Here is an 18,759-nt window from a genome sequence, read left to right as displayed (position 1 = left end):
AAAAAAAAAAAAAGAAGTTGAGATCTGAGGGTCACAGTTTAAAGCCAGCTCAAGAAGGAAAATCCATTAGATTCTTATCTCCAATTAACCACCAGAAAACTGGAAGTGGAGCTATAGCTCAAAGTGGTAGAGCAGTAGCACTAGCCTGAGTAAAAGAACTCAGGGACAGTGCCCAACCTCTGAGTTCAAGCCCCACTACCAAGAAAAAAAAAAAAAAAAAGTAACCAAGATTTCATGTGGCCCTCAGACTGGAGAAGTTTCCGGGGACCCCTGAGCCAGAGTATTTCCTGCCACTCTGCTTTTCATACTCCCAAGCTAGACTCCCTCTAACTCAAGGGAGTACAACTTCTTGGGCAAAGCCCTACCAAGAGGATATCCCAGGAGTTAGCTATTCTATTTAATAAACAGATGCCACCATTTTCTCAGCATCTACTTGTTCCAATTACTGTTTCAGACATTAGGAGCCTTAGACCAAAAAATCAAGGTGAGGGGGAAGGGGTATACAATAGCAAGGCACCGGTAACTCATGCCTGAAATCTTAGCTACTCAAGAGGCTGAGATCTGAGGATCATGGTTCAAAACCAACCCAGATAGGAAAGTATCAGATACTCTTATCTCTAATTAACCAACAAAAAGCTAGAAGTAGAGGTATGGTTCAAGTGGTAGAACACTAGTTTTGAGCAAAAAAGCTAAAAGACAGTGCTTCAACCCTGAGTTCAAGCCCCAGTACCAACGTGTGCGTGCACGCGCACACACACACACACACACACACACACACACACTAAATAAAGGCACATAGTTCCTTGTGTTCATCAAGATTAAATTTAGGGGAGAGGTAAATAAAATATACCTGAGTCAAGTTGAGACTTTAAAGGAAAAGAGAATGGAGCTAAGGGAATAGAATGTGCTGACAGAATCAAGAAATGCCTCTTTAAAAAAGTGGCATCTGAACAGAGATCTAAGGTGAAGGAGCAGCAGCCAGGAGAATAACTGAAAGGAAACAGTTCGTGCAAAGACCCTAAGGCTAGTCGTTCTTTGCAAGTTTCAGAAAAGAAAGGAGGTAGGAGAGAGAATCAGGTGGGAGTGGGGTCAGAAGGCCACTCTACACTTAGATTCCACTGAAGAGGAAAGACTTAAATGGCCTGAGCTTAGAGATAATGTGATCCAACCCTACTATGAAACAGTCTCTCCAGCTACTCTGTTTAGAGGAAGGGGACTACTTAAGAAGGTACTGCAATAGTCCTGCAATAGATGATAATGGCCTAGACCAGGGTGGTAGCAGTGGAGATTATGAAAAGAATCTGGTCGTGATACATTTCAAAGTAAGCCCCAATAGAATTTATAAAGCTCCCTGAATGCTGCAATCTCAGTACTCTGGAAGCAGAGGCAGGAGGATCATGAGTTCAAGACCAGCATGAGCTACTTAGTAAGATACCATGTTAAAAAGAAAAAGTTCTGCTGGGCACGGGTGGCTCATGTCTGTAATCCTAGCTACTCGGGAGGCTGAAATCTGAGGATCAGAGGTCAAAGCCAGCCTGGGCAGGAAAGGCCATGAATCTCTTATCTTCAATTAACCACCAGAAAACCAGAAGTGGCACTGTGGCTCAAGTGTTAGAGCACTAGCCTTGAGCTAAAGAGCTGAGGGACAGCGCCCAGGCCCAGAGTTCAGCCCCATGACTGACAAAAAAAAAAAAGTTCTCAGGGGATATGTCTGATGATGCCAGAAACTCCAAAACATTACTAGAATTCTTGTAGTGGGAAGGCCAAAGGACAAAATGAACTTTGCCTCCAAAACCTATTCCTGATATGGAGTTCTGAAAGCTGCATCACTATAAAACTACAAGCAGGAAACCATGTTTGTGTGGGAAGGGAAGGGGCCTCTAAGCAAGACTTCCCTATCATTCATTCTCTCTCTCCCCATTTCCCTCCCACTCCCTCCCTCCCCTCCTCCCTCCCTCCCTCTCCCTCTCCCCCCCCCTCTCTCTCTCACACACACACACACACACAACTTCTAAAGGCTCGAAACATGGCTCAAGGCAAACTGCTCCTGCCTTTTCTAAAAAAGAAGAACTTTTTTGTGAGAAAGTCCAGCTTGGTGATCTGGGTCCCTGCACCTCCTGGCTGAAGACTCTAGATCTAGATTCAGCCACCTATGTATAAGTAGGAATCATAATAACATACCACCAGTGGCACTCTTGCAAGGTTCAAACAGATTAATGTATGTATCATGCTATGTAAAAGCTAGCCAACAGGCTTGGAATTAGAATACATCAACCATTCCTAGTCATGTGACCTGAGATTTATAGTCTCTCTGTGCCTGTGTGTCCTCATCTATAAAATGAGGGGACTAACACATACATTGTAGAGCTACCATGAAGACTACAGTAAATAATGTATAAAAAGTCTTACACACAATAAAGTGTCCAATGGCTGTGAAATTTCCTCGAGGCCTTAAATAACATATGATATGATATGAATTAATCTTCTTCCATATCAACACCTTACCTGCCCACTGTACCCCCTTTCCCTTCCGCCCCGCATGAGGAGGAGGAAGAAGCTGAAGCATCAGCCTGGGCATGAGCTCCTCCCTCCTCCCTCAGCCAAGGTTCCTTGTACCTGTAAGCAGAGACTGAGCCCTAGGTCTACCAGAAGTGCTCAGTATCTATGGCTCTCCCTGCTGCTAGCACTGTGCGGAAAAGTCAAGGAGTATACAGTAGGTGCTATGTAAGTGGTGGTTAGTGAGCACAGAAACAGAAAACAGCCCAGGACACTGTTTCCTTTCTTGTCTTTGGGTCTTTGATGTCTCTTGACACCCATTTATAAACCAGAAAAACAGCAGCAGGTCCAACAGTGTGGGATAGTTCCATTTCACAAGCTTCTAAATGTCATTTTCACAGCTTCTATCACACCCACAACCTCAGAGTTTAAAATGCCTGCACAGGGACCTTCTGCAGACCCTACATACAAATAATCATGCCAAGAAATAAGTCCCAAAAACCTCAGGGAAATCAGGACAGAGCAGTGAAATACAGGGCTACTTTTCTAGTGACTCTGGATAGATTTAAGGAAAGGAAGGATAGGGAATAGAATTAGGATGTTAAAATTATAATTAAGTCTGTCAGAAAATGAAGTCAGTCTTTGGGGAAATAGGGTAAACTGTCAGGAATGAAAGCCTAAGTATAAAGAGGAGTTTTTCCTCAAAGTCTTCTTCAACTGGAGTGGATGAAAATATGTTTCATTCACTTGAATCCAGTATCTTTCCCTCACTTCCTCTTACTCACGCCCCCCCTCCCGCTTCCCCCCTTCCCCCCACACCTCACCTAGATGCACCAAGGGCATACACCTGGAATCAGACCCGTCGACAGGTCATAAGACTCCTGCACAAGGCTGAGCACTGTGAGAAAGAATGAGGGAAAGAATACAACACAGCCCTCAGCAGCAGCTCCTAGAAGGCCCCGGCTTTTGGTGAAAGTGAAGGCAGCTGTCACAAGGCTATGGGTCAGGTTTTAACTAGGCCACCCCTCAGACACACCACCCACTCTATCTCTGGCCCTTCTATTTTAAGGCAGGACCGCTGCCAGGCTGAGGTGTGTATTACCTGTCTCCTCATTTGGAGGCTAACTGCTCTTGCCAGGTGGGATGTTCCAACCTACTTCCTCTAGCCCCAAATGGCTACCATCTTCAACATATCTCATCTTCCTCTCTCACAGCCATGGTGCATCTGGCCACAGCCCTGCTCTCCTGAGTGGACAGTTCTGCCATCTTCCCTCTTCTGAGGTCCCTGAACATCATTATCTCACCAAGCTCTGCCCTGGGCTACTTCCTCCAAGACCCTCAACAAGTTCTTGTTTTTCAATATCCAGCTCTGGCTCCCCCCCCCTCCCCACCTCACGCCTTCCCTGGCAAGCTCTTCTCTATGCCCCCAGATTCCATGCTTTCCTTATCAAACCATTTGCACTGTGTCTCCCAGCTATTGTTTGTGTCCCCTGCAAAGCACAGTCTCCACATTCCTTGAGGGCATCAGTGCTGCTCTGAGTCATTAACTGAGTGACTGCTCTGCCTGTATTGGTTACTTCCTGGGAGCCAGTAGGTGCTAAAGGCAAAATGCCTGTAATGGAGCTAACATTTTAGTGCTAATAAATAGCCAATTCGTAACAGTGCTTTCTACATTCAAAACTATTCTGAGTACTTTACATTAACTCATTTAACCCCCATCGCAATTATTATTTTACAGATGAGGAGCTGGAGACTGAGGTGGCTTGCTCAGCAAGCCAGCAAGTAATAGGGCTGGGATTCAAATCCAGGCAATTCTACATCTGAACCTTGGCTCCTAACCTCTATCTAATCTATTCTTCTCTCCAGGGCTCTCTGCTTTACTCACTGTGGTAAAGCCCAGGCCAGTGTTTGGCACATATTAAATGCTTCGTGAAAGTCTGCCAAAGGAAGACACCCTAAATGATCAAAGCTGGCCCCCTACCTAAACCCCTACTCCTCTCTATCCCATGCAGTTCATAAGACTCCAGGCTTTCCCTGGCTTGAACAGTCTGCAACCTATTTTCTCCTGTGTACTTCTCTCCATGGAGCACCTTTACTGGTCACCCTGGTACATCATCACATACCACCTACCCATCCCCTCATCTGACCTGTGAGAACACCTTGCTTAACCAATTTCCTGGGATGTGATAGTGGTTAAAAAAAAACAAAAGTGAAGTTGCATGATTTTAATCCCTTGGTTAAGTTCATCTCACTAGGAAATGCCCGTAATAGAGACTCTGAGCTGGCTAGACAGAATACAGGTTCCCCTATCTATTAGAAGAGTCCCTGCATGATCAAAGCCAAGGACGCACCCAAATATATTTGGACAAGCATATACATTACAGAGGGGAAAAAAATTGCCTAATCTAATGCTCAGAGAAATAAATGCTAAAATTTATTGAATAATACTGTGTTCTAGGAAATACTTTACATGTCGTTTTCCTTTTTTTGTCGGTCGTGGAGCTTGAACTCTAGGCCTAGGCACTGTCCCTCAGCTCTTCAGCTCAAGGCTAGCTAGCACTCTACCACTCGAGCCACAGCACCACTTCCAGTTTTCTGAGTGGTTTATTGGAGATTAAGAGTGTCACAGACTTTCTTGCATGGGCTGGCTTTGAACTGCGATCTTCAGATCTCAGCCTCCTGAGTAGCTAGGATTATAGGAGTGAGCCACCAATGCCTGGTCCATTTTCCTTTTTGTTTGGTTATTTTTTGTAACAAGGCTCACTATGTAACCCAGACTGGAATCAAACTTTCAATCCTCCTGCCTATTCCTCCTAAGTGCTGAGATTACAGGTATGCATAGACACACCTAGCTGTATTATTGTTTAATTGCTACAAAAATATTATGAATCAGACACCAGCATTTGCCCCATTTTATAAAGGTTAATAAATAAGTCACCCAAGTTTCACAGTCACGAAACTTGTATGACCAGTCAGGACCCCACAGCCGTCCTGTCAAAGTTTGGCGTGGTACAGTGGTGTGAGGCCAAGTATCAGGCCAGAGATGATTAGAACAGGATAGTAGGATCTCAGGGAGATGGTCCCTCCTCCTATCTTACCAGCCTGCTAGATTTTCTAAGAAGGGCAGGCAGGGTAACCCTGACAGCCTAGGGAATACAGACCTGAAGTGACAACCAGCTCCAGATAGGTTATGGATGGCAGTAAACAGAAACCAGGGACCCACTAGTAGCAAGAAAGCTGCAAAGTTCAGGTCCTCAGCCAGGAAGGAGTCTCCTTGGGCTAATGAATGCCACTTAAGAGGAACCTCAGATTAGCTCTGTGCCCTACAGACATCAGCTTCAAGTTCAACTAGGCCCCAGCCTACAACTACCAGGCCCAGGCAAGCCCTTTTCTCACATGTCAAACATGTCAGAACCTGGTGGATTCCCTTGGCTGGAGATTCTGTTTCTGATCCAGCACACTTCTGTTCCCTCCCTGGGTCGCTACTGTATCTGTTACCACTCCCTCACAATAGCCTTAAAGACAGGAAAGTCCCCAATGTATCCCCCCTCCAGCCCACAGCCGACCTCTCCTCCTCCCACCAGAGGTATCTAAGGACAAGGAGCTGAGAACAACTTCAGCAGCCAAGGCCAGGCAGGAAAGCAGAAGAGTGAGGTTTTGACACTAACCATTCTGAAGGTGCCAGACACTTCCACTAGTAAAAAGAGTTTGTTTTGAAACTATTCTTTCCAGTCTGGGTGGGTCTGGAGGAAGAGAAGTCCCATCTCTATGTAAGTCCAAAAACAAAGGGGTAAGTCCCAAGCAAAGGGCCTGTCTCCTCTCTCAGACCCCATGCTTCTCTCAGGAACTCTTGGCAGAAGATATGAGGAGAGCAGCTCAGGGAGAGGTGACCTTTACCAGCTGGGCAGTTTCCTCCATTCTCGCAGCACTGGACAGGCAAGGGGAAAGTTGGCTGAGACCTCTTTAACTCTGAATACAGCACAGTCTATAGGCCCTCCCCTAAGGGCCCACTGCAGAGTCCAGAGGGCTCCATGAATGCATCCGGGGTTGGGAGTGGTGGAGGGTGGCAGTTCTTCTGTCCAGCAGCTGACTCAACAGAAAGTCTCGAGCAGTTTGCTTCCATTGAGTCCTGTTCCAATGAAAAGCCCAGGGAGCAGTGCCCTGGTGCTCTCACAGCCTTTCCTCCCTTACCTCTCCCTTACCACAAAAGCAAAGCCTGTAAGGGACATGTGATACCTGAGCTTTTCACTGAAACAAATCGGGGCAGCCTCTGTAGCACAGCTCCTCAGGAGCATGGCGGTGACAAGCCAAGCAAGGGACACGGAGATCATAGTGACCCCATTGAGGACTGTTGAGAAACCAGGGTTCTGCTACATACCTGTACTTACTCAACCTCCTGTGCCTCAGTTTCCTCATCTGCAAAATAAAATCCATCAACAACCTACCTTAGGAGGATTAAAGGAGGCTATATCACTTTAGATGAGTATACAAAACACAATGAGAGCTAGGTAAATATTTGTAAAAAAACAAATAAGCAAGGATTCAAAAAAGCAACTGGGGGCTGGGAAGGTGGCTCAGTGGTAGAGCGCTTGCCTTGCATGCCTGAGGCCCTGGGTTCGATTCCTCAGTACCACATAAGCAAAAAGAAAAAAGCCGAAGTGGTGCTGTGGCTCAAGTGGTAGAGCGCTAGCCTTGAGCTGAAGAGCTGAGGGACAGCGCCCAGGCCCAGAGCTCAGGTCCCATGACTGGACCAAAAAAAAAAAGCAACTGGAAAGGTGCCAGTGGCTCATGCCTGTAATACTAGTTACTCAAGAGGCTGAGATCTGAGGATTGTGGTCCAAACCAGCCCAGGCAGGAAAGTCCATGAGATTCTTATCTCCAATAAACCACCAGAAAACCAGAAGTGGCGCTGTGGCTCAAGTGGTAGAGTGCTAACCTTGAGCTGAAGAGCTGAGGGACAGTGCCCAGGCCCAGAGTTCAAGCCCCACAACAAACCAAAAAAAAAAAAAAAGCGACTGAATTTTCAGTGTGGCAGACCTATTGCACCATCCTACAGCTCAGCACTCCAGAAAGAAGCAAAGTCCAATGCAGGTCTTAAAACAGAAAGAACAAACTCTCAAAGCTTCCCAGAGACTGAAGGAAGTAATCGCACCAATCAAGACCTCCCTTCCCCAGGGCAGCCTTGAAAGTCCAGCCAGATCATCCTGCCACAGAAGCATCACATGTTCTAGCACTGGGCAACTCAGACCACGCTGTGTTTGGAATAAAAACTGTGTTCTTCAGTTCTAAATAATTACAGGACAGGAAACAAATTAGTTTTCTCCTCTCCCCAAAAGAATTAATATCCTCTGAGTTTCAGAAACCATCTGGTGCCAAACACAGAAACATGGGTACGTGTTCTCAGGTGAAGAGGGTTGGAAAAAGCAGGCAGAGGCAACTGAGTTCTCTCCAGCTCCCACCTACTCTCCAAAGCTTAAAAAAAAAGTCATCATTCAAAGCCTCAGTAAATGGATGTCATTTCAGGTCCCACCAATTCCATTTAGAAATGCACTAATGGGCACAGTGATTATAGATATTTAGCCTCACAGCATTTATCTGTCTATTATTTTTAAATCTCCAGTTCAAAATGTGCTAGAAAAACCTTTTCAAGGCCCCCATTGGCCAGGGTAGGTCGGCATTTCTCCTCTTTTAGTTCCAGATGACTCTGTGTCATTCTCCCACCTCAATTCACAAACCCCCATTTACTCCCAACTCCAACCCCTTACTCCTCATACGTCAGCCAGAGGAGGGTCAAGTCAAGGGTTAGGTCAATTTATCTGGCTGAGGGCTGACCCTGTGTTGACACTGTCCCAAGAGAGCTGGTGAGACCCCGTATCCCTGGACCAGCTCAGAGAAGATAACAGTGGCAAACACTTCATGACTTTTCTTTTTTGTGTGTGCTGGTTGTAGGGCCTGAACTCTGGGCCTGGGCGCTATCCCTCAGCTGTTCAGCTCAAGGCAAGTGCTCTACCACTGAGCCACTTTCCCAGTCATCTCATAACTTTTCTCTACCGCTGTCCATTCAGACAATTTACTCTCCCTCACAGAACAAACAGCCCCATTCTCCACTTTACTACAGCCTGTTTGCCTCCTTTGACCAACTGTATCAATCATTCAGAATTTCTCTCCACCAGGCCTTCCTCTACCCTGGAGAGGATCTAAGTAACTCTGGCTTCTGAGATGTGGAACTGCCAGTATGCCCCCAGGAAGACACAGTATCCATTTAATGGTCACCTCAAGGTTGGATTGACCACCTCCCTGTGGGGACTGACTGGGGTGTGACAGCAGCACAGTCCCAGATAAGCACAAATAAGTCTGTATTTTCTTTTCTTGGTGAAGGGGGAAGGGAGTGAAAGGGGGAAGAATACCTTTTCATTTTCTTTATTTTGTCTGCCAGTGTGGGGGCATCTCATGATTTTGCATGGCTTTCTTGTTGATGGTCCCCATACTCTACCAGTTGACCATGCCTCTAATCTCTCAATTTGCTGATTCATGGGAAATACAGTGTCTTAGGCTTTTCTGCCTGGGCTGGCTGGCTTCAAACTGCGATCTTCCAAGTCTCAGTCTTCTGAGTAGTAGGATTACAGACATGAGCCACAAACTCCCAGCTTGTTCATTTTCTCTCTGGGCAGACACAGCCACAAGAGGCATCTAAGATGGGGAATCTTTTTCTTGCTGTTTTGTTTTGTAGCTTTTTAAAAAGAATTTTTGAGAATACTAGCTGTGACATGGAAATGCTCTCCTGGCAGGACATAAAAGACAGTCTGGCTCTAAGCAGGCTTAAGAGGCTCATCAGTCCCTAAGCTGGGGTCAGCTGACATCTGGTGGGGGGGGGGGAGAGATGAGGGGCTGGTACTCCAGATGATAATGTCTATTCTCCAGAGCACCAAGGACCTGCCCACCACCCTGCCACAGGGCCATCCATCACTGTTCTACCATGTGGGGTCTTTCTACAGCAGGCCCAAAGGTGATTTTGTCTCAGGGTCATCAGGGAAGGTCTAGAGAACCAGTTTGAGGTGAGTAAAACCTATAGATAGAATTCAGCACAGAGAGAGTGGTGATGGGAGCCAAAAGGCACACATACCATGGGAGCAGCTGCATAAATTATTCAAGCTTAAGTCTCAGCTCCCCCACTGATGCTCTAGCAGCTCCCCTCCCCACTTCCCAGGCTCCAATGCTTGATCTGTACAATGAGAACAATTGAAATGTCTCCCTCTAAAAGGTATGTATATGTTTTTAATAGTTGTAAAGCACCACAGTAATGCCCGTGTGACCTGGGAAACACCTGACAATCTGTTTGTCCTACAAGGGCTATAGTGAATAACCAGGGAGCTGCACAGATTAAGAAGTGGCATACATGCAGCCTCCAAATGCTCAAGAACTAAGCAGGAACCATGTCCAAACCTCATTACCCTGGGCTCTCTGCCCCAGGCCCTGCAGTGTAGACAAGGTACCCATGGCCTAAGAACTGCATATCCATAACTGATCAGGTTACATATCACTGACTTTACTTAACTTTTTAATTGGAAACAATTGCAAAGTTACAGAAACTCTTGCATGCGTAAGAACAGTGTCAGTGTTCCCATATGCCCTCCACCCAGACCCACCACTATTAACACGTTATCTCATGTGCTTTGGTATCCATTCTACCCCCTAAATACACACACACAATTTTTCTCCATAAACATTTCATCACTTAGGAGCAAATATTTCAGCCAGGCACCCTTGCTTAGCTTCTCAGGAAACTGAGATCTGAAGATCAAGGTTCACTGCCAGGCTGGGAAGAAAGTCCATGAGACTCTTATCTCCAATTAGCCACCAGAAAACCAGAAGTGGAGCTGTAGCTCAAGTGGTAAAGCATAAGCTCTGAGAGAAAAAGCTAACAGAACAGCACCAAGGCCCTGAATTCAAGCCCCAGTACCAACACACAAATACATACACACACACACACACACACCACACACACACACCCCACACACACACACACAATTCTGAGTTGTGTTCTATAATTTTACTGCTCCCAACCCAGACAAGCTCAATTCAAGGCCAGAGTCCCCCTGCAGTAGATGATGTAATCAGGGGGCAACATTCATGTCTCCATCCCACCGCATAGCTGTGTGGAAGAGGAGCTCCTGTGTGTTGAGCATTTCCTATGCACCAAACACTTAAGCTCTTTCCATCTGTTAATTTGTGTGATCCTCACACTGAATGAACCCCCATGGTACTGGCCCCTTTCAATGTTCCCTGGCCTCTGTGCTTGAATGCCTCTGCTCTGTCACACTTTCTCCACCACCATGGGATTGAATCCTCCAAAATAGTGAGCTGAAATAAATCTTTCCTAAGTTGTTTCTGTCAGGTTTTTGGTCACAGTGACACAAAAGTAATACATAACACACATTCTGGAGAATAGGCTAGATTAGAGAGACAAAGCCATACAAGGAGCATGATGCATTTTCCTGTTGATCTGAAAGGAAGATAAAGGAAAGTATGGTGAATACACACACACACACACACACACACACACACATATAAATTCTACAGCACAAAATCAACATCTTGATGCTATTTTCTTATCTGAGCCTGGTCTAGGGAACAATACTGCCATGCCTCTCCCCTGGGTGAACTAATGCAGTATATGACCATAAGAAAGTCACTTTACCACTGGACTCAAATTTCTGCAATTAAAAAAAAACTGCAGTAATTGTGGAGATTTGAACCAGATAATCTTCATGAAACACTCTGTAAACAAAATGTTAGCTCAAAATGCTTCTCACTTCAGAAAAATCAAAAGGCAAATGTTTTGACAGACATTTTAAAACAACAGGCAAATAAAACCATATTCCTCTGGGTTTTCCCCTCTGCCAATATTTATTTAAGACATCATGCCGGTTTGCTAAAATACTGCTGTCTTTACTCTTAGCAGGAAGGAAGATTCAAACCCGTGCTGTCCTCTGAAGAGACAACCTAATGTCAGGCTATTCCACAGCCTGATGTGCTCTCTCCAACCATCTACTTTTTTCAAAATCCTCAATTTAGGAAGCACCAGACTTATTCCTATAAATATGAGAAGAGATTGGAAAGAGTGCCACCATTGTGTATGGGGGGGGGGTATGTACACTGGTATTGGAGCTTGAACTCAAGGCCTGGATGCCATCCTTGAGCTCTTTTGCTCAAGGCTAGTATTCTACCACTTGAGCCACAGTTCTACTTCCAACTTTGATGCTTAATTAGAGACAAGAGTCTCACAGACCTTCTTGCCCAGGCTGGCTTTGAACTTCTATCTTCAGATATCAGCCACCTTGAGTAGCTAGGATTACAGGCATGAGCCACCTGGCTTAGATGTTTTCTTTCTGTAGTGATGGAGGTAGAAACCAGGGCCTTATGCATGGTAGGCAAGGGCTCTATCACTGAGCTACAGGACCAGCCTGCATACATACAGCCCTGCAAACAAAGAGAATACTTTCCCTTCACCCTACTCAGGTAGAAATAAAGACACACAGACAAAGTCCTTAGAGCCATTATCAATTGCAAACATTTTTCTTTAAGAAGTTTTTCTAGAATTCTGGGGGGGAAGCTGTTTTGAGGCAGGTACAAATTATGGCTCTTAATCCTTCCTTCAACTTTCTACAGAACACTTACTGTGAGTTTTTTCCCACAGAACCTAAGACTTACATCCATGAGCCAGTTTTCATTCTTGATAAAACCACCAGGAAGTGAAAGGTAAAGCATGGGATTATGCCAAACCTTGCCAAACTGGGAGAACCTTTTCTTAAACCTTCAACAATAAGGTTTCATGATTTCTATTTTAAATACACATGAGTTGTTACTTCCCCATAATTTGTTGCAAGATTATCAATTTCTGTTTTGAAATAGTTTCTAGAGCTGCTGAACTGTGCTACATTCTGTGGTTTTCCTAAAGGGGCTTCTGGGTTTGGTGTCAATAGATAACTTAACTAAGGCCCCCCTCCCCCCCAATAGACATGTCACACCTGGCTCACACTTCACTCTCTGGCTCCTCCCCTCTCCCATTAATTTCAGAGTTGGCATTATCTGTAGAAGAATAATGCTAAAGGAGACTTGAAGCCTTGGCTCACATCTGGTCCCCAGTTCCTGCCTCTGGGGGACAGGTTCTTAACGACCCACTCTCAGCCTCTGGGATCTATCTCCCTGCTCCTCCAGATCCAGGATATCTGGGCATGGGTACTCCTGTGCTGTGTTCCACAATGGGACAGGGCAGCAGGGATTCAACTCAGAGGTAAGTGTCCTGATAGCTGCATTTAAAGCTTTATATTCCATATAATTACAGGGATGACCAAAAAATATGTACTAATAACTTAAAATTTCATTTTCTGTGTGTGTGTGTGTGTGTGTGTGTGCGCGCGCATGTGTGTGAAATGTTTTTAAACCATGGCAAGTCAAGGGAGAAATTGTAGAAGAAAGGAAAGTTTCATAGTATGATATTTCTAGTAGCACTTTCCCCTTCTTTGAACAAAAGGTCTTGCATTTTCATTTTGCAGCAGGCGTCTGCAAATTGTACAATTGGCCCTGCCCCCTAAGACCTGCTTGAGCTGCCAGGCTCAGGGAGGGAAAAGTCATAGAAGGGAAAATCAGCCTTACCCCTAAGACTCAGATGTGTTTTTCCAAGTCCCCCAGCCCTTGTCTAGGAACTGGCTTGCATTAGGAGAATGGTACCTGCACAAGATGTCCCTAAGATAAGACAGGGGAACTTAAAGCTACAGGGTACTTTATGCAATCAGCTGCTCCTGCCAGGACCTTGGAACCATGACAGGCTCCACAGCTAGGCAAGAAGCAGGGAAAATGAGAGCCAGGTGCCAGTGGCTCATGCCTTTAATTCTAGCTACTCAGGATGCTGAGAACTGAACATTGCAGTTCAAAGCCAGCCTGGATAGAAAAATTCCTGAGACTCTTATCTCCAGCTAGCCAGCAAAAAGCCAGAAGTAGCTGGGCACCAGTGGCTCACGCCTGTAATCCTAGCTACTCAGGAGTCTGAGATCTGAGGATCAAGGTTCAAAGCCAGCCTGGGCAGAACTGTCCATGAGACTCTTATCTTAATTCACTACCAGAAAACTGGAAGTGGTGCTGTAGCTCAAGTGGTAGAGCACTAGCCTTGAGCTGCAGAGCTCAGGGAAGCGCCCAGGCCCAGAGTTCAAGCCCCACAACTAACAACAACAACAACAACAACAAAGCCAGAAGTGGAGGTGGTAGAGGTGTGGGTCAAGTGTTAGCTTTGAGCAATAATGCTAAGTGAGAGAAGTCTTGAGTTCATGCCCCAGCACCAGCATGAAAAAATAGAGAGAAAAAAAAAATCAGAGCTGCAAGGCGCTGGTGGCTCACACCTGTAATCCTAGCTACTCAGGAGGCTGAGATTTGAGGATCTCCAGTCAAAGCCAACCCAGCACTAAAGTCCGTGAGACTCTTATCTCCAATAAATCACTCAGAAAACTGGAAGTGGCGCTATGGCTCAAGTGGTAGAGTACTAGCCTTGAGCTGAATTGCTGAAGAACAGAGCCCAGGCCCAGAGTTCAAGCCCCACAACTGACAAAAAAGAAAAAAAATGGGAGCTGGGTCATGAAATGAGAATGCAGAAGAGGCTGTTTATGCCTCTATTGCCCAGGTTCCTGCTTTGGTGCAGCTCTTGACAGTGAGTACCTCCATCCAAGAAGCCGAGGGTTCAGGCACCAGACCTGACCATCCCATTCCCAGCTGAGAATGCTTGCCTTCTTCCATTTTGCCCATCTCTGCCACAATTATTTCCTCCCCAACAAGGAGTTTTCTGAGAGTAGGAATATTTAGTAAACTCAATGTATCGTCAATAAAGATTAAGGGCCTCCACAATGCCCAGTCTTTGCCTGGCTGTCAAAATCTCAGAAGTAGAGAAGTAGGTATATGCCTTCAATATTTGTTATCGACAGAGTAGCCAAGCCATTCACCTTCTTTGTCAACTCATGACCTAGTCAGAGCCTGCTGTAGGAAGAACTTAATCCACAAGGTCCTATAGAAACCCTGAAGAACAACCCTGTATACCACTCCGACTGACTCCCAAGGCTCTAGAATGTGTCCCTTGTGAGTCCCATATCTGAAAAGGCTGTGTCTGCAAAAGTATATTTACTACTAAGTAATAATTAACATCTCCTACCTACTTCTGCCTAACCAGACACACATACTACCACCAATCAACATGAAAAAGCAAAGGTGCTTGCCTTTCCAATAAACCTCAGCTTCCAACAAAAGCAATGCAGAGAGTCTGGCTCTAATCATGTGGCAAAAGCCACAGGGGAAGACCTGCTTTCACATCTTTCAGTAAACTCACTTTTACTGGATAAACCCCAAGCCCCAATAGCTTTCACACAGACAGTCCTTACCCAACTGCCTCCACTAGCCAACTAACTCATTAAGATAGACTATCCTTGTTAGGCAGCTGACTCATTTATCAGCTCACCTCAGGCCTCAAGATGTACTTCTACTTTGCTAATAAATCACTCTTTACTGTCTTTCTGCAAAACACAGGAGGGCAGGGGGACTGATTCTGTGAGCCTAAAACATGAGCTCCTTCAAGTACTGACCTGTCCCCCCTTCCCAAAAATCAAATACTTTGAAATGCTCATGGCAAATCTAAGAAAGCAGACTGTTATAATAGGGGAAGAAGAGAATAATCACTCAAAAATCCTAAATCTCAAGCACTGGAGGCTCACGCCTGTAATCCTAGCTACTAAGGAGGCTGAAATCTGAGGATCCTGGTTCAAAGCCAACCCTGGGCAAGAAAGTCTGTGAGAATTTATCTCCAATAAACCACTAGAAAACCAGAAGTGGCGCTGTGGCTCAAGTGGTAGAGCGCTAGCTTTGAGCTGAAGAGCTCAGGGACAGCACCTAGGCCCAGAGTTCAAGCCCCACAACTGACAGAAAAAAAAAAAAAATCCCAAATCTCTCAAGAAATTGTCAATGAAGGAGGTAAGAAATACTGCCACCATGGGTTTCCAGCCACTGAATATGGCTGCTTTGAGAATAGGGTTCACTGTCATGGTTGGATGGGCCTTGTACGTGCTGGAGGATTCAGTCAAGGGGCTTTGGGGAGTAGGGAGCCGGGACTTGCTATAGGGTAACCAGTAGGGACCTCACAAACAGAGTTACAGAAAAGTGACAAAAGGGATGAAAGGCAGGAGGCTCTATAATCTGGAAACCTACAAATGCCTCAAGTACCCTAACTCAAGTGCTTAGTATTCCGGAGCATTCACTCCTCACAGATGGAGGTTCTTGTGTGAGACCGTGTGATATTAGCCCGGGACCTACCCTCATTTACCTCCTCAGAAATACTGCGGTGATAACTGTCTCATCCGTTTCTTGCACCATCTCTACAGAATCATTCCCACCAACATGAAAAATGCTCTACAATCTCCCACTCCCAAAACACAAAAACACTCAAATCCACATCTGCTGCAGTTATCATCCAAGGACTCGATCCACTTTGCAACAACTATGTGGAGGATGTGCTCACCTGTACCAATTCCAACTCCTCGCCTTATACGTCCTCTTCCCCTATTCCAAATAGTTTCATCCTTGAAGTTTATGTGACTATAAATTCTCCTTGGTTTTTTCCTTCCTGCTCAGTCCTTTTCAGTCTCCTTGGCTGGTAGGACCTCTGCTCTATTCTCTAATTGTCTCAAGGCTTAGTCCTTTTCTCTGTCCCCATTCTTATCCTTATCCTTAAGGCCTAATTCGTGGCCTTAAACAACATTTATTATAAACATGGATCTCTTCAGTACTCTCTCCCCTCCCCACTTCTGAGCTTTAGTCATAAATCTATTTGTTAAACTCACATCTCAAATGTAATGAAACCAAACCAAACCTTGTTTCTCCTCAACCCAAGCCTGCTTTCCTCCCAGCTTTCCTGCCTCAATGACATGAGGCACCAACCACTGAGATAGTCAAGATCCTAGGAATCTTTTGTTTTGTTTTTTGGTCAGTTGTGGGGCTTGAACTCAGGGCCTGGGCACTGTCCCTAAACGCTTTTGCTGAAGGAGCGTGCTCTGCCACTTTGAACGCTACCCTACTTCCAGTTTTCTGGTGGTTAACTGGTGATGAGTCTCATGGATTTTCTTTCCTGTCCAGGCTGGCTTTGAACCACAATCCTCAGATCTCAACCACCTGAGTAGCTTGGATTACAGGTGTGAGCCACCAGTATCCAGTTGTGGGATTCTTATCTCTAATTACTCACCAAAATGCTGGAAGTGGAGTTGTGGCTCAAATGGTAAAGCACCAGTTGAGCAGAGAAAAGCCAAATGAGAATGTGAGGCCCTGAATCCATGCAGGAAAAAGATAAAAACAAAATATTCTGTACCTTGCCCATGTGGCTTTTTATATAATTTTCCTCTCTGCTACCTGTGACCTCCTTTCAAGATACTTCCCCCCAACAATACTGCTCTTTTGCTTCTGGAAGATTTTTTTGTGTATGTGCCTTAAGCCCTTGCTCCCCTACCAAGTCACTGACTGCAGCATGGCTCCTTCTTGTCATAAAAAGTTTACTTAAGATACTTGATTTCCCAATCCAACCAAACCACTCAGTCACTCAATATCACCTTACATTAATGTTCTGTATAGCAATTGTCATTATCTGCTATTATTTGGTTGTCTGGCTGGTTGGTTCCCGTCCCTCTTCTAATAGATTGTAAGTTTGTGGGCAGTGGAAAGTCCTCTCCTATAAATCTCATCCATTAGTAATTCAACCATTTTATTCAGGCACCAGTGGCTCACGCCTGTAATCCTAGCTACTCAGGAGGCTGAGATCTGAGGATCACAGTTCAAAGCCAGCCTGGGCAGTAAAGTCCAAGAGACTCTTATCTCCAATTAACTATCAAAAAGCCAAAAGGGATGCTGTGGCTCAAGTAAAAGAGCACGTAGGAGGGGGAAAAATAAAGTGCAGACTACTAGAGGGAAAAAAATTCTGAGAGCCCAAACGGGATTTTCTTCAATTATGCTGCTCCACTACTAGAAAACGAATGTTAACCCATACTCTCCCAAAGTACAACCCGTCTTTGAAGACCTCTAGCTAGTTCATTCGTAAAGTGAACATTTACCAAGTGCCTACTGTATGCCAGGCACGGGGGAGACAAAGGCTCCAGGGCAGTTTTTTCTTTTTGGGAGGGGGGGATCCTGTTGTGGAGCCTGAACTCTGGGTCTGGGTGCTGTCCCTCAGCTCTTCAGTTCAAGGCTAACACTCTACCACTTGAGCCACAGCGCCACTTCCGGCTTTTTTCTTTTTGCTTATGTGGTGCTGAAGAATCGAACCCAGGGCCTCAGGCATGCAAGGCAAGCGCTCTACCACTGAGCCACCTTCCCAGCCCCTCTAGGGCAGTTTTTGTTGTTGTTGGTGGTGGTGGTGGTGTGTGTGTGTGTGTGTGCTGTTTTGACTTCCTAGCACTCTCAGAGAGTGGGCAGGGTGAGAAACTCTGCCACGTATTATCTGCTACACTTTGTTAAAACAGTCTGCCTGCCTCTACATCTGACTTCTGTAGATCCTACAGACAGCGAGAAAGGAGAACCGGGAACCCGAGGGGGGCGATGGCTCCAGAGTTTGGGCAGAAAAGCTCCCGCTTGACTCTGAGGCCAAAGACAGGAGTGACTGCCCCGAGTGCAGCACCCACCAGGTCGCGGGCGGAGCGTTGGAGCAATATTATTGGCTGACAGGGTCCCCGCCCCACCCCCACTGCTCCCCCGCAGCCCGGCCAGAAGGATGGAGGAGGGCCCGGGTGCAGAGACCATCCCAAGACGACCGTCGGAGTGCGCGGCGGGAAAGGAGGGCCTGCCCCCCCCCGCCCACCTCTCCACACACACGCGCGCGCGCGCACACACACACACACGACCCTGGCAGGGAGGCGTGTCCCGCCCGAGTTTGCAGCCCGGGTCCCCTCAGGCCCAGGCTCCCCGATCGAGATGCTAGCCCCAGCCCGCCTCGGTCGCCAAGCCCGCCACCCTAGTTAAGACACACACACAACAGTGCAGCCGCGGCGCAACGCGCGCCAACCCGGCCGGGACCCGCGCGCGCCGAGGAGGAGGAGGAGCAGGGAGGGGGGAGCGCGCGCGGACCCCGCACAGGTGTGGGTGTGGACGCGGCGGGGCGTGCGACTCACTCACTCGATGAAGTAGCTGGCGCCCTCCTCCGTGAAGCCCTCCTCCCAGCCGCGGGGCAGGTCTGTGGAAAGGCCAGAG

The 18,759-nt window shown here is 46.4% G+C and overlaps 1 protein-coding gene across 2 annotated transcripts in view; it reads right to left on the bottom strand.

Annotated features, from left to right (window-relative positions):
* The window catches only part of Plekha7 (pleckstrin homology domain containing, family A member 7), a 215,440-nt gene extending 196,701 nt beyond the window's left edge, over window positions 1-18,739 (bottom strand). For both annotated transcript variants that reach the window (XM_013034137.1, XM_013034140.1), the window contains exon 1: window positions 18,685-18,739. The gene's annotated coding sequence lies outside the window, so the exon portion shown is untranslated. The remainder of the gene's footprint in view (window positions 1-18,684) is intronic.
* Window positions 18,740-18,759: the final 20 nt, after the last annotated feature.

Source organism: Dipodomys ordii, unplaced genomic scaffold (genome assembly GCF_000151885.1).
Source record: "Dipodomys ordii isolate 6190 unplaced genomic scaffold, Dord_2.0 Scaffold183, whole genome shotgun sequence".
In the NCBI taxonomy this organism is placed as follows: domain Eukaryota; kingdom Metazoa; phylum Chordata; class Mammalia; order Rodentia; family Heteromyidae; genus Dipodomys; species Dipodomys ordii.
This window is presented reverse-complemented; position numbering and strand designations above follow the sequence as displayed.